The following is a 13,974-nucleotide window of genomic DNA, read 5'->3' as shown; positions in this document are numbered from 1 at the left end:
TATCTTTTTTTTTTTTTTTTTAACATTATAGATGCATTTCAGCTTGAGATCTTTCTTCGTTTTCCCTGTACATTTTAATGGATTTAATTAAAAGGAGCTTGCTTGTATTTTCTGACTTTATTGGGAACAGGAGCTGTCACAACCGGAACGTCGGAATGTCATTAAGGTTTAATCAAGGTAATCATGAGGCCTGAGCTGAGGCAGGCTCCGGTTTCCTCCTCGCCTCAGGCGGGAGTTAAGGAGTCGTCATAACCGCGCTCTGTTATGTATAGCTCTGTATTAATGGAAGTGGGATAGTGTGAATTCCCTCTTCGTGAGGTGGTTATGCGCTTCATCGCACCCTATTAAACACCATCTGTGTCTCCACCCAGCCGCCATTAAATCAGAAGCGCTGATCTATGTTTAATACACTGATTTCTTGACTCCTTTTGTTTGCCCTCCGTTTCCTGCTCCAGTTGATGAATGGAGCTTCAGGGAAGCTCTTCTCTGCATGCAGTGGCTTTGTAGGATCGTCCCGTGTGCAGAAAGTGAAGTTGCTGTATGTGCTCTTCACCCAGATCGTGTTCCCTCAGTGGTACTCGCGGTTCTTAGAAGTGTCCTGCTGATCTTTCTCCGTGTGGAGGAGGTGTGTTGATCCTCTCCACCTCCGTGCAGAAGGTCATGCCATGGCTAACAGGATCATATCCGGACACTGAGAGTAAAATGGGACTGATGGGGAAGATGCAGCAAGGAGATAAAGAAATCTCGGAAGTCAGACACAGAGACTCGGTCTTCAATCTTACCTGCACAGGTTCATTGTGTGTCCAGAATTTTCCCGACCGCTCTCTCATTCAGGCTCTTGTTGCCTGGACGGAGAAGGAACGACCTCTTGGGAGTGAGCTGAGGACTTTGCACTTTTTGCACAAGGAAGTTTAGGGAAGGAGGAACCTAAAACGGGTCTAACAAGGACAGACATGGAACATGGAGAACGATATCAGGGAAGTGAGACTGGGCTTTGATGGTGTGTGTGGGTGAGTCTGATCTCTGGCCACTTGGCATCCACACAGGTCTCCCACCTAATGTGAGGAGTGCTAGTGTTCTTGTAGCCGTCCTGTCCCACTGTGCTGTTGCTTTTGTTCTGTGGCACCGTGGACCCCACTGAGCTGTGTGGCCTCGTGACACCTTGTTCAGGTTGGCCTTCTTTCATCGTGGCCCTCGTTCCAGTCCAGTCGTGCTGCAGAGCTTCTTCCAGAGGAAGGCATCCCAGCCTCGCCCCCCCCTGTTTGGCAGGGGAGCTGGGGTGCTGGAGACAAGCTGTGAAATGCCGCCACTGGCCCGGGGAATTTCTCAGGTTACGTGGAGACTGTCCGAGCCGCGCTGCTCCCTCGCTCGACCGCAAGGAGGAAGAGCGCGACGGAGAGGTGAAGATAGCTGAGGACGGCGCTTGGTGACGGACCCCGGTGCGTTAAGAGCGCACAGCGCTACACAACCTCATAACTCCAGCCTGGCGTCCAGCCATACAGTGTGGGTGTGTGGGTGTGAGAGAGAGAGAGAGAGAGAGAAGAGTAGAAGTGAGGGGAAGACAGACACACACCCTTTTCTAGCAAAGACCCTGCCATGTGTGGAGGCTGCACTTTGATATGAAGCGTAGGGCTAGTCTGCCTCGGCCATCTGCTCTCTCTCACCGGCTCTTTCTTTAAAGTAAATATATACTTTTTTTTTTGGTTTTAGTTTTTAATGAGGCCACTTTTTGCAGACGTGGCTCTTGAACACTGCGATTTACGAGCTGCCGTTCTAATATCAGACCGGACCCAAGGTTAGTATCAAACTAGTTCCTCATTTTGTTGAGCCGTGCTGAGGGGAACTCTTCCCAGCGGTTTCTCGGCTGAAGGTTTTTACGGTGTGCGGGTGTCGGGATCAGGGGGGAAAGTTGAAGCCGGGTTTCGGGCGGCCACGTTCCCAAGGCATGTGTGTGAGATGAGAGTGGGAGTTCAGAATGTGCCGGACCGTATTAACACTTCTGCTGGCCGATTGCTGGGGCTTTTCTGAACAACAAGCCCCACTGTAACGTAGATGGTCATTATCACGATTGCATTGCTTCAGTGTTTTTTTTTCTTTGTGTAATATGGCTCTGGAAGGCGCTTATTGGGTTTCTTTATTCTCTCCAAAGTACATTTTCACAACCAAAATGCCCACAGCTCTGTTCAGTTAGAAGAGCCAAGCGCTGTGACTATGGGAGCCTGAGTGAAGTGTTTGTGATCAGTACCCACACAGAGTGGCACTCCAAATGTTACGTTACACCTTCTGTGGCAAGCCGGGTATATTTTATACATGACAAAAATGGAAATATTGTGCATATCACTTCTTTTTAATGATTTTTTTTTTGCATCCATTTGCTTTTTGAATGGGAATTGGCTTAATTTATCATGTTGTGTGTGTGTGTGTGTGTGTGTGTGTGTGGGGGGGGGGGGGGTGTATATACCTATATATTGTTGTAATGTCCATCACATGCTGGTGCCCTTTTTCCGACCGTGTCTCCAGTCTCTATTGCACTCCATGCATGAACCGTTGTTCTAAAAAGGGGGGGATTGTTCAGACCTTGTCTGCAGCAGGCAGTGGAACGCCTTGGTCATGTGAACTGAGCTCCCCAAGCCAGTGGAATGTGTTGAATGCGAATGACACCGCTTTGACGAAGGCATGTGACTCAGAGAGATGGGGAGGGAGGTCAAGTAGGGAGTGACTTAAGTAGGTACAGAGTCGTCTTTTAGAAAACCTTTTTGCCACTTTATTCGTTTTCCTGTATATTTCATGAGGAGGGATGAAAGAATTGGGGACGTGGGGAAATTTTGCATTTTGGATTATTGGTTGACAAAATATCAAAATATCTTGACTATCCATTGCCTGTGTTTTGTGCATGGAAATAGTTGACCCATAGTCATAAATCTATAATTTATGCTTTTTTTTTTCAGCTGACTGCAGTTATTTTTGCATAATTGTTTAATCAATTAATCAAAATGAAGTAAAGCAGCACTGCACAGTATTGGGCTTCCACAACGTCCTGCTGTTAAAATGAATGACCTCCGGGTTCAATCCACGCTGCACGCTGCTGCAGAGCTCAGTTGTTGCTTTTGATAAGTGACTGCAGAACAACCTCTAGGGTAGGGACACCCCGACCTGAGACACCTCTTGGTAAATGGTTTGGTACGTCTGTGAACTGAAGGACCTGTGCCCAGCCGTCAGTGTTTGAGTTTGAAAGATGCAGCTCTGGCTTCGGGATCATGGCCGCCCTCGGTAGTGTGGTGTCCGCAGTAGATACCAGCGGCTCGTGGCCGTGGCAGACCTGACACACCGCGGTGTAATTTACTGGCCCGTAGAGGAGCACTGGCCGCTGGGTCCCTACGTACAGCTACTTCGTCACTCAGCCCAGAATGTTTTCATTATTCACATTTGGCTTCAAGATGGGTTCACAGACTGCTGCTGCCTGATTTGGATTTCTCAGGTCTCATTGGGCCATTTGAGGGGTACGTGAACCAGATGTGAAAAGCTGCTAATATAAGACTTTGTTTGTAATTTGCATGCCACGGTTAATAGAAACCTGCAGTTTACGAGGAAGTCTGTGCATGTGGTGTGGTTGGTTTAAAAGGTGCGTGTATGTCTCATGAACTAATTTGTTTTATGCTGGAACTCTTGTGTGTTCTCCTTGATGAAAGCAAATTGAAACTAGTCATGCACACATTACCATGCTGGCTGACTAGGTAATATTCCTGCTACAGATTGTGATCACGGGCACACACTGACTCACAAAGCAGTTTTCCTTCTGTGTGAACGTAAGCTGAACCAGATATTCTTGTTTAAAATGGTCTCGGGCCAGTTGCACAGTTGAAGTTTGGGGCTTCGTAAGAAACACTCGTCCTGTAAATGCCTGCGGGTGATTTTGAGGTGGCAGTCATGTTGAGGGACCACTAAAATCGCTGTTTCGTCCTCAGTGACACCCTGGCGAATGAAGGGGGTTTTAAGCAACCAGTAGAATAATTAAAGGAATGCATCAATTATATGTCCTTATTATTACAGAGTAATGTATTAATTGCTGAAATACTAGTTTAGTCTCCAGAGCTCGTGGCTATAGGCATGGAGGAAGCAGAGCACGTGCTGGGTGGCACGGGAAGACCCCTCTTGCCATCAGAGCGGTGTCTTCCTGTGGGGTGGCATGTGAACGCCCTGCTGTGCTTAATGGCGCTTAACAAAACTGGTATGAGAAGATTGGAGTATCCTGATCCACCTTTTAGCACCATCGGACTCCCTCTAAAAAAAAAACCCATGATGAATAATTCTTTGTAAAATTTCTGACATAGTTTGAGGGGAGGATTGCGCAAGAGTCGACCTGTGAAGTATTTTATTGCTTCATCAGCGCACGGGGGCGCTTGCAGGATCACCGTGACTCATGCATACTTTCAGGAGCCGCGGGAAAGCGGTGCGGGTTCGCCGAGTCGCCGCGGGGCGGGCCCTGACAGGCCCCGTCTGCTGAGCCCGGACGGCGGAGCCGAAACAGCACGCCAGTATACCGAGAAAAAGAATCCAGCGCTACAGCCAACAATTTCACATGTGACACTGCAGCGCAGCACACGGTGACACAACGAAATGTGTCCTCTGCTTTTAACCATCACCCTTGGTGAGCAGTGGGCAGCGTGTGGGGACGGTGCTTTGCTCAGTGGCACCTCGGCAGATCGGGATTCGAACCGGCGACCTTCTGATTACGGGGCCGCTTCGTTAACCGCTCTGTGAAACATGTCCTCTGCTTTTAAACTATCCGTGTGGAAGCAGTGGGCTGTCATGACGGCCGCCCAGCAACGTTCCCGTGACCCGCTAGGCAAACCATTACATTGACAGGTGGCTGGACTGGTTTCAGTTTGGAAATGACTCAAGATGGACTCTTCATCCCTCTTGTGGGATTCTGGTCGGCCTGCTCCACACCAATCAACACAACATCAACGCAGCATCTGCAGCTGTCCAGAGTTCTGCATATCTGAGTTTGGATTAGAGGGCCAGAGATTGAGAGGTTTCGTGATATGTGCATTTCAGGAAGCGCACTGTCATGAATGAATGTGTCGGACACACACACACACACACACACTCGCACATTCTCTCACACCCCGGGGCATTTAGGATGCTCTCAGATGTTGTGTCTGCTCGCTTATCTCTGCAATCCATTGCAGTCCATATCCTGCGTCCTCTTCTTCCTCAGTCGGAGAGGGCGGAATTCGATTTGGCCCGAATCAGTCCAGCCCAGTGCCGTAAATATGATTTGCCAGGGTTTGCAATGGCCAGCTATTGGATTAGCCTGTGTGACCAGTGACAGCGCCGTGTATTCTCACAGTTAAAGGCAGAGGATGATCCCCCAAGGATGGATGATACCCATGAACATCACATTTATCTGCGCTTTTGTGGTTGCCTCATGAATATTATTGCGATGTTTTGACAGTTCTAGTAATATAAAAAAGTAACTGGTCACAATACGGTGGTTACGTGTCGCGTGTTGTTGTATTTGATGGCTCTGAGGGGTGATTTAGAACCCTGAGCTGTGTCCCGGCAGCAGGGTGCCTGTGGGCGTGCCGGACAGTTAGACTAAACAGCAATGTCGCGGGGTGTCGGGGCGCGTGGCCGTTTAGCAGCAGGGCCCGCCCGCCTGGACGGCGTGGGGGGGGGGGGGGGGGGGGGGGGGCCCGTCGGAAGGCGCGGGGAGGAGGTGGCCCGCCGTTATTTTCGGCCCATTGTGTCTACTTCCTCTGGGTCAGGGGTTATTGGAGCACAGGGCTGCAGACTGACTGCCGGTCGGGGAAAGTAGCCAGACAACGCGAGCGAGCGAGCGGCGGGCGCCCGGGACCACCTCTTCTCCTCAGAGCGCGCCGATTAATTACCGCGGCCAGGTAACAAAAACCTACAACAACAACCCGCCAAGGGGCGTGCACCTCTCTGCACCCGCTGCGTCCCCTACGCTCCCCCCCCCCCCCCCCCCCCCCCCCCCTTCTTTGTCCCTTTTCAACCGAACGTTGAACTAAAAGAGGACCACAGAGCTGCACTCTTCCTGTTATTGACGCGCCGGGGCGACTCTTATCTTCCTAATCACCGCGGTAACCTGTTGCTTCGCCTTATTATCTGTAGTCTTTGCTCTCGCCTCTTTCGTGTCCGTTCCGCCGCTTGTTTGCGCGTGCACGTCGTGGCGAATGTCACACGGAGGTGTCGCCGCGCTGCTCGGCGCATGCTCTTATGTAACCTGAGGCCGGTGGTACCGAGGCTGACCGCCCACTTTGACCGTGCCAAATGACATCACGCGCCCCGGGCAGCGCGGCAGGACCGCTTTAAACGCCAGGACTCTGTATTATGCCGGGCATGAAAAAGGTTGATGTATTGCTTTTTTGCACCGCATTAATTCATTCGTGCAGAGTGACTTGCTTTTGATGATTGCAGGTTCAGTCTCCCAGCGCGGCGCGGGGGGCGTGGCTCCGGTGACTCTTATAGTCTTTAAATTGCTGAGATGATGTGAAGTCTTAGTTGGGTTTGAATAACATTTCAGACAAGAGAATCTCAGCCTTTTCCTCTGCTCGATTTGTATAGCCCTGTGTGTGTGTGTGTGTGTGTGTGTGTGTGTGTGTAGGTAATTGTTGAAAACCGCTGAGCTAATGTGGGCTCCACTATTACCACGCACTTGGCGAGATTCGGGGGAGCGGTCTTCATCTGACCCTAAAGCTGGCATCTAACGCCCTGCGCTGCAGCCCTTACCATCGGCTCACCATCATAACACACCCACCCTCGCCAGCAGGCTTTTACCCAACCAGAATAACGCACATGCCCAATGCATGCACACTCACATGCACTCACTTATACACTCGCATACACACTCTAAAGTTAGACATGACTTGTCCCTGAGTGCACGGAGTGTGACAATGGAGGAAAAACAGGAAGTCTTTTTGCTCAGAGTGTGTAGGGAACAGATGACCAGGAAGATAAAAACGCCAACAAAGTGGAAACTTATAGATGTTTTTTTTTTTTTTTTTTTTTTCCGCTTGAATGTGTGTGTTTTTCAGATTCCTTCTTTCTGGTTAAAAAGGCCCTTGTTTCCTGAAAAATAGTGGTAGAGGTTGGTTGTTTCTGTTTTCGGATTTGAACCACAGGAAATAAAATTCCATGCCACAGCAACCGCAGATGTGTGTGCGTGTGTGTGTGTGTGTGTGTGTGAACTAGCTGAGCTCCTCCTGCTCGTTCAGATGTGTGTGAGATGGTTAATTTTTAAACTCTCCTTTCCCCTCTCCTCCCAGCCGCCTTCTCCTCTTCCCTGAGCCTCTCTGGTTAATATCTCACTGACTCTGACACTCGACAAAGATTTTGTTCCTTTGTTCCAAAAGAAATATATAAAAACCAGGGGGGTGCTGCTGAAAGCAGGGTGATCGCAGCTATCGATTGGGGTTTGATTTCCCCGGATCTCCTGCTCCGTGATGGGAGCTGACCCCTGGATGCGTTTCAGTGGTGCTCAGAAGCAGTCGCCTGTTGTACCTTTACTGCAAGAGAAGAACGGCATGCTTCTCATGGCCACTGGATCTTTGGATTATGAGCTTTGAGGAGTTCCTTCCAGGTGAAGTGAACAGTTATTCACAAAATATTAGCGTGAATTTATAAGAAAGTATTTCATAGCTGAGCTTTTATTTCTGGACTTCTATGACAATGATCTTCTCATTCTTACTTTTGTGTAACATGGACACTAGATCCAGTTACTCAGATGTCGTCTACAGCTTAAATGGTCAATTAAATATAAATAGTGTTTTTTTTTTTTTGTTTGTTTTTTTTAATTGATGGCAAACTGAATTCATCAGATTTTTTTTTTCTTGTGGGTGAAATCTCAGCAGCAATTTGTCTCGTGTCTTTCTCCTTCTGTGTTTATGCACAGCCCTTCAGGGCTTCAATGACGTTATTAATAATAACCGCTTTCTTCTCAGTAAAACGGTCAGAATTATGGCCCTTTTCTTCTAATCTAAGCATGTGCCCCGGTAAATTACACCTGACCATAAATGACATCTTTGTGTAGGTGTGTGTGTGTGCGTGTGTGTGTGTGTGTGTGTTGTTTCATGTGATTTGAATGGCAGTGTTCCTTGGCCTGTTTGTGTAAATAGAATCTGAAAGTGTGGATTCTGAGTTGCGGCTCTTCTCTCCGTTCCTCTTGCCTGGTGTGAATCGCACAGCTGCAGATGAAAGTGGACGCCGAACGGGGGGCTGTGGGACGCCGGGACGGCTTGTTTTGATCCTCGGGAGCTTCGCTCTTCCATCTCGCTCTCCCCCTCTCTCTCTCTCTCTCTGCCTTTAACTCTCTCCCGCTCGCTCCCTCCCATCTGCCTTCCTTTCCGAATCAATATGCACCAATACACATCCACCAGTCTCACCGGGGTCCTGCGTGAGACGAGCAGAGCCGGACGGCGGCGGACCCCCAATGCACGGTCTCACTGCCAGTCCCCCAACTTGAGGTGAGCAGAAGGTACTATACCAGATTTTTGTGCATTTATATATTTCGTAGAGGTGACCTCAGTAATGACCGTTATGACTTGCTCCCGCCACACTGAAACCCCGTGGCCAATTCTTTGTACGTTTTCGGCGCGAAACGTAACTCCTGATGTTGCCATTAATGGCCATTGTTCCCCTGGCTTGTTCCTGGAACCTGCAGCTCTTATGTAAACTCTGAGTGTGTGCGCTGCTGTTATGCCGGCATCGCCGTTGTTGTTTTTCAACCTTCCCGTGTCAAAGGGCTTCTGCCGGGTCGAGAAGCTGCCACCAGGTGCGGGAGCCGGTCACGCTGTTTTTCCAGCCCGCTTAGCCGAGCTTGTTTTTTTTTTTTTTTTTTTTTTTTTTTTTGGTGTTCACGTGTTGTTCAGCAGATTTGCTCTCTGGGGTTTCTCTGTCCATGACTATTGTTTGCATGCATGTCATTATATTGTTCAGTCTGTATGTTGTTTGGAATGTTTTGCCAAAGTATAAAATCTGACCTGAATTTGACTGAAAGAGCTGCTTTGGACGCCGAGGGGAAACGTACACCTTCGGCTTGGAAAAGCATCAATAATCCTGCACACGGTCCGTGACTTAAGTATCACTGCTTGCATTGAGGAATGAGGGCGAGGCTCCTTGTTCTAAATGAAGACGTTGAGGTTGGATGTCTGCAGAGAGAGTGGGGTGGGCGGCACAGCTGTCTCCTTTTCCAGGGTGGACAGAACCAAGGTCACCCAGTGGATCAGCCCAGCCCTGCTGCTCCCGAAATCGGAATTACTTTCCCGTCCCCAATTGAAAGGAAACTTTTTCCTGAGGTCTCTGTATGCATATTGGTAGGGGAGGCCGAATGCATTTTGTCCATTAATGTGGGCGGGTTGGCACTTACGGGCTTTTATATTATCGCAGCCTGGAAAACCTCTGTATGTCACACAGTTGAAATGGCTGTGGCATTGAAATCATTCTCGACCCATTTCAGCTGTTCCACAGTCATTCAAAATACAATTTAAAAGAATCCCTTCATGAAGTGTAGGAAGAACAGCACCACCAAGGCCTGGACGTCCCGCCAAAATGAATGGACACGAGAAAAAGTAGGAGAAGAATTTCACTTTTTAAATATTTGATTATAGACTCAAACATCTGTCCAGAGAGGTCAAGCAATGAGTTTCTCATGAAATCCGCTCCGTTATATCCTGAGCTGGCCAACGGGCAAGGGAAGCGAACCATTGTGGAAAGTGAGTGAAATGGTTTTAAAAGCGATACGCGGAGGAATCAATATTCACAATCATGTGTGACCTGGCTCTGTGCACTTACAGCGCATTAGAACATGGTCCCGGTTCTGGGACAAGCCGTCTGCACAATGATATTTATTAATGCAGGGCCCACTGTGTTCCCTTGTCTGACAGAAGTTGCTCCGACTTCACTTGATGGTTTATTACCTCCTTTGTGTGTCATTTCAGAAAGAGATTTGCTCGCGGCATTGGATAATAAATAATATTTCATTTGAGCCATGTGTCTTTGTGCTGCAAGCATCTTGTGCATTTAGTCATTAAAGTCCCCAAGTCTCTCTGTCGTCCTAATGTACTTCTTTATTCTCTCATCCATCATCAGTCTCAGCTTGTGTTAGTTACAGTTGCAGTCGTACAGTGGACCATAACCCCCGTTGCAATGGTCACACCACAGGGATCTGTCCTGAATTTGACAAACTCAATCTCTGTGTACAATATTTTAGATTCATCAATTCCAAGTCTATTTATCTGTAAACTGTTCTGCGCATCCCTGATATGCATGTTTAATTGTTAAGCTGAATTATCAGTCAACTATCAGTAAATTTACTAAAGCAATATACAAATATTCCGGAAGAGTAACAGCAGAGAAAAATGGTGCTCTGCTCAAAACTTTTAAAACAAGGGTTACCAGCAATCGGTCCACAGAAAATGACTCTCAGCAGGAGAGAGTACAAGACCAGGAGAAGAATGTCTTGCACTACAAAAAAATAAAAACTATTCCTGGAATGGAAGCATGTAATTTCTGTAGTTTATTTTAGGTAATGAGGTGTTGATGTAATTCCTCAGATTGCTGTGGTTATGATAAGCTACCTTTTTATTTTTTTATTTATTTATTTTTTTTCTCTGTGTACAAGATTGGATGTTTGCCTCGAAGATGACACCCCTTGGCCCATGATGCTGTGTGTATTTGTGTCCTCCTGAAGAGGGGTGCATTGTGCCAACCCTTACATTTTCCTTCCCTGGCCCCACACCCCACCCCTCCTGATGTAGTGGTGGTGGCAGTAAGAGGGTCTGCTGGGGCCTGATTACGCCACTGTGGAAGTCAGGGAGGGGTCTTACTTTAGACAACGGCGACTCTTGAGGTGCAAGAGAACAGACAACAAGAGACAGACACAGCTCCCTCTGGTAGGTTTTGTCACGTTGGTCATACTTTAGGGAGGAGAGATCACTGTAATGTCATTTACAGTTCACTGGGGTTACTGCTGTGGAACGGCCCATAGATTTATTGTTTGTTTCTTTCTGGAACGTGAATAGGCGAGTTTGCCAAAAAAAAAAACAACAATTGTATATACAGTACAGGCCAAAAGTTTGGACACACCTTCTCATTCAATGTGTTTTCTTTATTTTCATGACCATTTACGTTGGTAAATTCTCACTGGAGGCATCAAATCTTTGAATGAACACATGTGGAGTTATGTACTTAACAAAAAAGGTGAATCAACTGAAAACACGTTTTATATTCTAGTTTCTTCAAAATAGCCGCCCTTTGCTCTGATTACTGCTTTGCGAGCAGTGGGCAGCCATGACAGGCGCCTGGGGAGCAGTGTGTGGGGACGGGACTTTGCTCAGTGGGACCTCAGTGGCTTCGAACCGGCAACCTTCCGATTACGGGACCGCTTCCCGCAATAATATTGCATACATACATTTTTGCTTAATACTGTGTAAAACTGAAATATATTGCAATTACTATGCCACAGTTTGCCTGATAATGTATGACAGTGAAGGTCCGCTTTATCAGAAATTGACAGGAACGATTTAAAGATCTGGCGAAAGCTCCTCTTAACCAACATGCAAGTCTGAGTCAAATGAAACGAATGTTTTGTTATGGTTTCAATGGCTAGCTATGCCTTGTTGCGACCAGAAAGGTTTCACTGGAATGGCCACAAAATGAACTTAGCCGCATTGTGGCTAATGCTGTTTACCATGAAGTGAACATAGCATATTATTGTGGCTAAAACTGTTGACCGTGAAATAAAGTTAACTTTAGCCACTGTGCCGTGGTGCTTCTCACAAATGAACCACAAAGCTACATTGTGTACCATGCAATGGATTTAGCATCTAGCCACAATACTGTGCTGTTTACCGCATACGGTTGTTTTCTTTCAGACGCAGACCGTGATAGCATCTCAGGAACAGCCCTCCCCGCTCCCACTCTCGGCGCGAGCGACGGCGCTGTGTTTTGCCCCACTGCCCTCTTGTTGTTTTCGTCTGCCTCATCCTCGCTTGCTCGGCGATTATGGCAGCGCTTCACGTGGAGCTGCGGCCTCAGAAGTGCTCTGACTCAATGTGGTTTTTATTACACCGGCTGTCTGTCCCTCAGCGAAAAGACCGGTGAAGTAAACCTTTCAGGCTTCTGTAACTTCTGGAGCATAAAGAGAAGTTCAATCTGAGGCTTTCACTGGTGTAAATTGACATTTATTACTCCGTTTGTGTCAAGTCATGATTCATCTGGTCATCAGTGGTAGGAATATTCTCAGTATATCTCGTTTATCTATATCTAGTATATCTATCTATATCTTGTATAACTAGTTAATTAACATACACTTGGTATTTACCTGAGTACATTTGGGATATATGATGGTTGGGATAGATTCTTTGTGATTCCTGGTATAGGTGAGGAACTGGTTTGGGTCATTCCTGGTCCATAAGGTGCTGTTGGACAGAGTTGTTGTGGGTTCTACCTTGTGAACTTTTTTTTTGCTGGTTTCAGCAGGTCCTGTGAATCTTCATAAATGGAGTCACTTTCGCCCATCTTAAGTACGACTGTGAGCATGGCCATGAATAAATGTATAAAGATTGTTTATGTTTATAAGATTTAGATTTATTTTTTTCTTATATTGTACTGCACATCTATACACACTTATAGACCTATGTACATTCATACATATACTTATATTCCGTGTATATATTTATATACTGTATAAACGTATTCTACACTTATACACATCCTTACACATCGTTGTTGTTTTCTTCTACACTGTACTTGAGAGAAACCATCAACCGGAATCAAATTCCTTGTATGTGCTTGCGCATACTTGCCCAATAAACACGATTCTGATTCTGATAAACTGTGTTTACCTGTTTTGTATAGCATGTGTTCAGCCAACCAAGGTGCAGCACTGGTAGTAGGACTGTGCAGTAGGAGCTCGATTAATCACCCCAAAAATGTATTAACTCGACTAATCCCACACAGAAAAACAGCGGTGACTTCTTCTAGTAGAAGAAATTGTTCTCTAGTGCCAGTCGATACACGTTTTTTGTTGTTTGTTTGGCACTATCTGATTCCAAACTGTGAAAAATGAAAGTGGGGCGTGAAGTTTTAACTTTATTCCATAGTCCATCCCCAGTGTCGATTTCTGTGGGCAGAGACAGAGAAGATACGCCGCACTTCTCGAGTGCGTAACTAGTGGCCTTGGGAGACATTCTTGGCTGTTTGTTAGTTGTGAAGGTCTCTGCGTGAAGGCGTTTGTGTCAATTGCGTGTGCCGAGTGAAGAAGAACGACCTTGGACCGTCACCGCTGAAGCCCGGGGAACTGACGACAGTCTGGCCATCGTGACCGCAGCAAGCAGGCATCTCGAAACGCAGCGACTCCCGTCACCGCTGCTGCGTTTGGCCTCACCGACGCATTCAGACCGGGGCGTAAAAATAGCCGTGGCCGTAAGCATCCCTGACATTAACTCATGACAAAAGGCTGGTTTTTGTGAGGCGGTTGGCGAGGCACAGAGGGCCTTTTGTGTCTCGTCTCTCCTCTCCTCCACCTCGTCAGCGAAGCTACAATCAGCCAGAACTCTCTGACGTTCCCAAGCGCGCCTTCAAGAAAGGGCTTTGTCCGCAGCCTGCCGCGGAACATTTCTCACAGGCCAGCAACACGTAGCGGTTCCTTTTCTGTCCGTGGAGTGTGACGCTGGTGGCGGTTCTCCGTACTGCTAAAGCCCGTGGCCATGCTGGGTGACATCATTACGGGAATGACACAGTTGGCCTGGATCTTCTCCTCCCTTCATAGTATTCATTGTGCAGTTTAAAGCGTTATTTTTAACGCTGCTGCGTGTCAGCGTGATCCTGAGGTTTTTGGTTGCTCCTGTGTGTGTGTGTGTGTGTGTGTGTGTGTGTTGCACCCGACGCGGCTTCCATTACTTAATTTGCCCAGTTTGCTTTAGCGACTGAACTGCAAAGCTTGGTTTG

At 47.4% G+C, this 13,974-nt stretch overlaps 1 protein-coding gene across 6 annotated transcripts in view; it reads left to right on the top strand.

Moving 5' to 3' along the window:
• gab1 (GRB2-associated binding protein 1) overlaps positions 1 to 13,974 on the top strand; it is a 46,391-nt gene that overhangs the window by 7,702 nt on the left and 24,715 nt on the right. The window contains exon 1 of one of the 6 annotated variants that reach the window (XM_028976405.1): positions 1,615 to 1,795. The exons of 4 other annotated variants lie outside the window; for them this stretch is intronic. The gene's annotated coding sequence lies outside the window, so the exon portion shown is untranslated. Of the gene's footprint in view, positions 1 to 1,614; positions 1,796 to 7,917; positions 8,501 to 13,974 lie in introns of those variants that run through there. One more of the 6 variants, XM_028976404.1, reaches the window with a different exon arrangement.

Source organism: Denticeps clupeoides, chromosome 4 (assembly GCF_900700375.1).
Source record: "Denticeps clupeoides chromosome 4, fDenClu1.1, whole genome shotgun sequence".
NCBI classification, from domain to species: domain Eukaryota; kingdom Metazoa; phylum Chordata; class Actinopteri; order Clupeiformes; family Denticipitidae; genus Denticeps; species Denticeps clupeoides.
The sequence above is the reverse complement of the archived record's forward strand: the minus strand, read 5'-3'. Positions and strand labels throughout refer to the sequence as shown.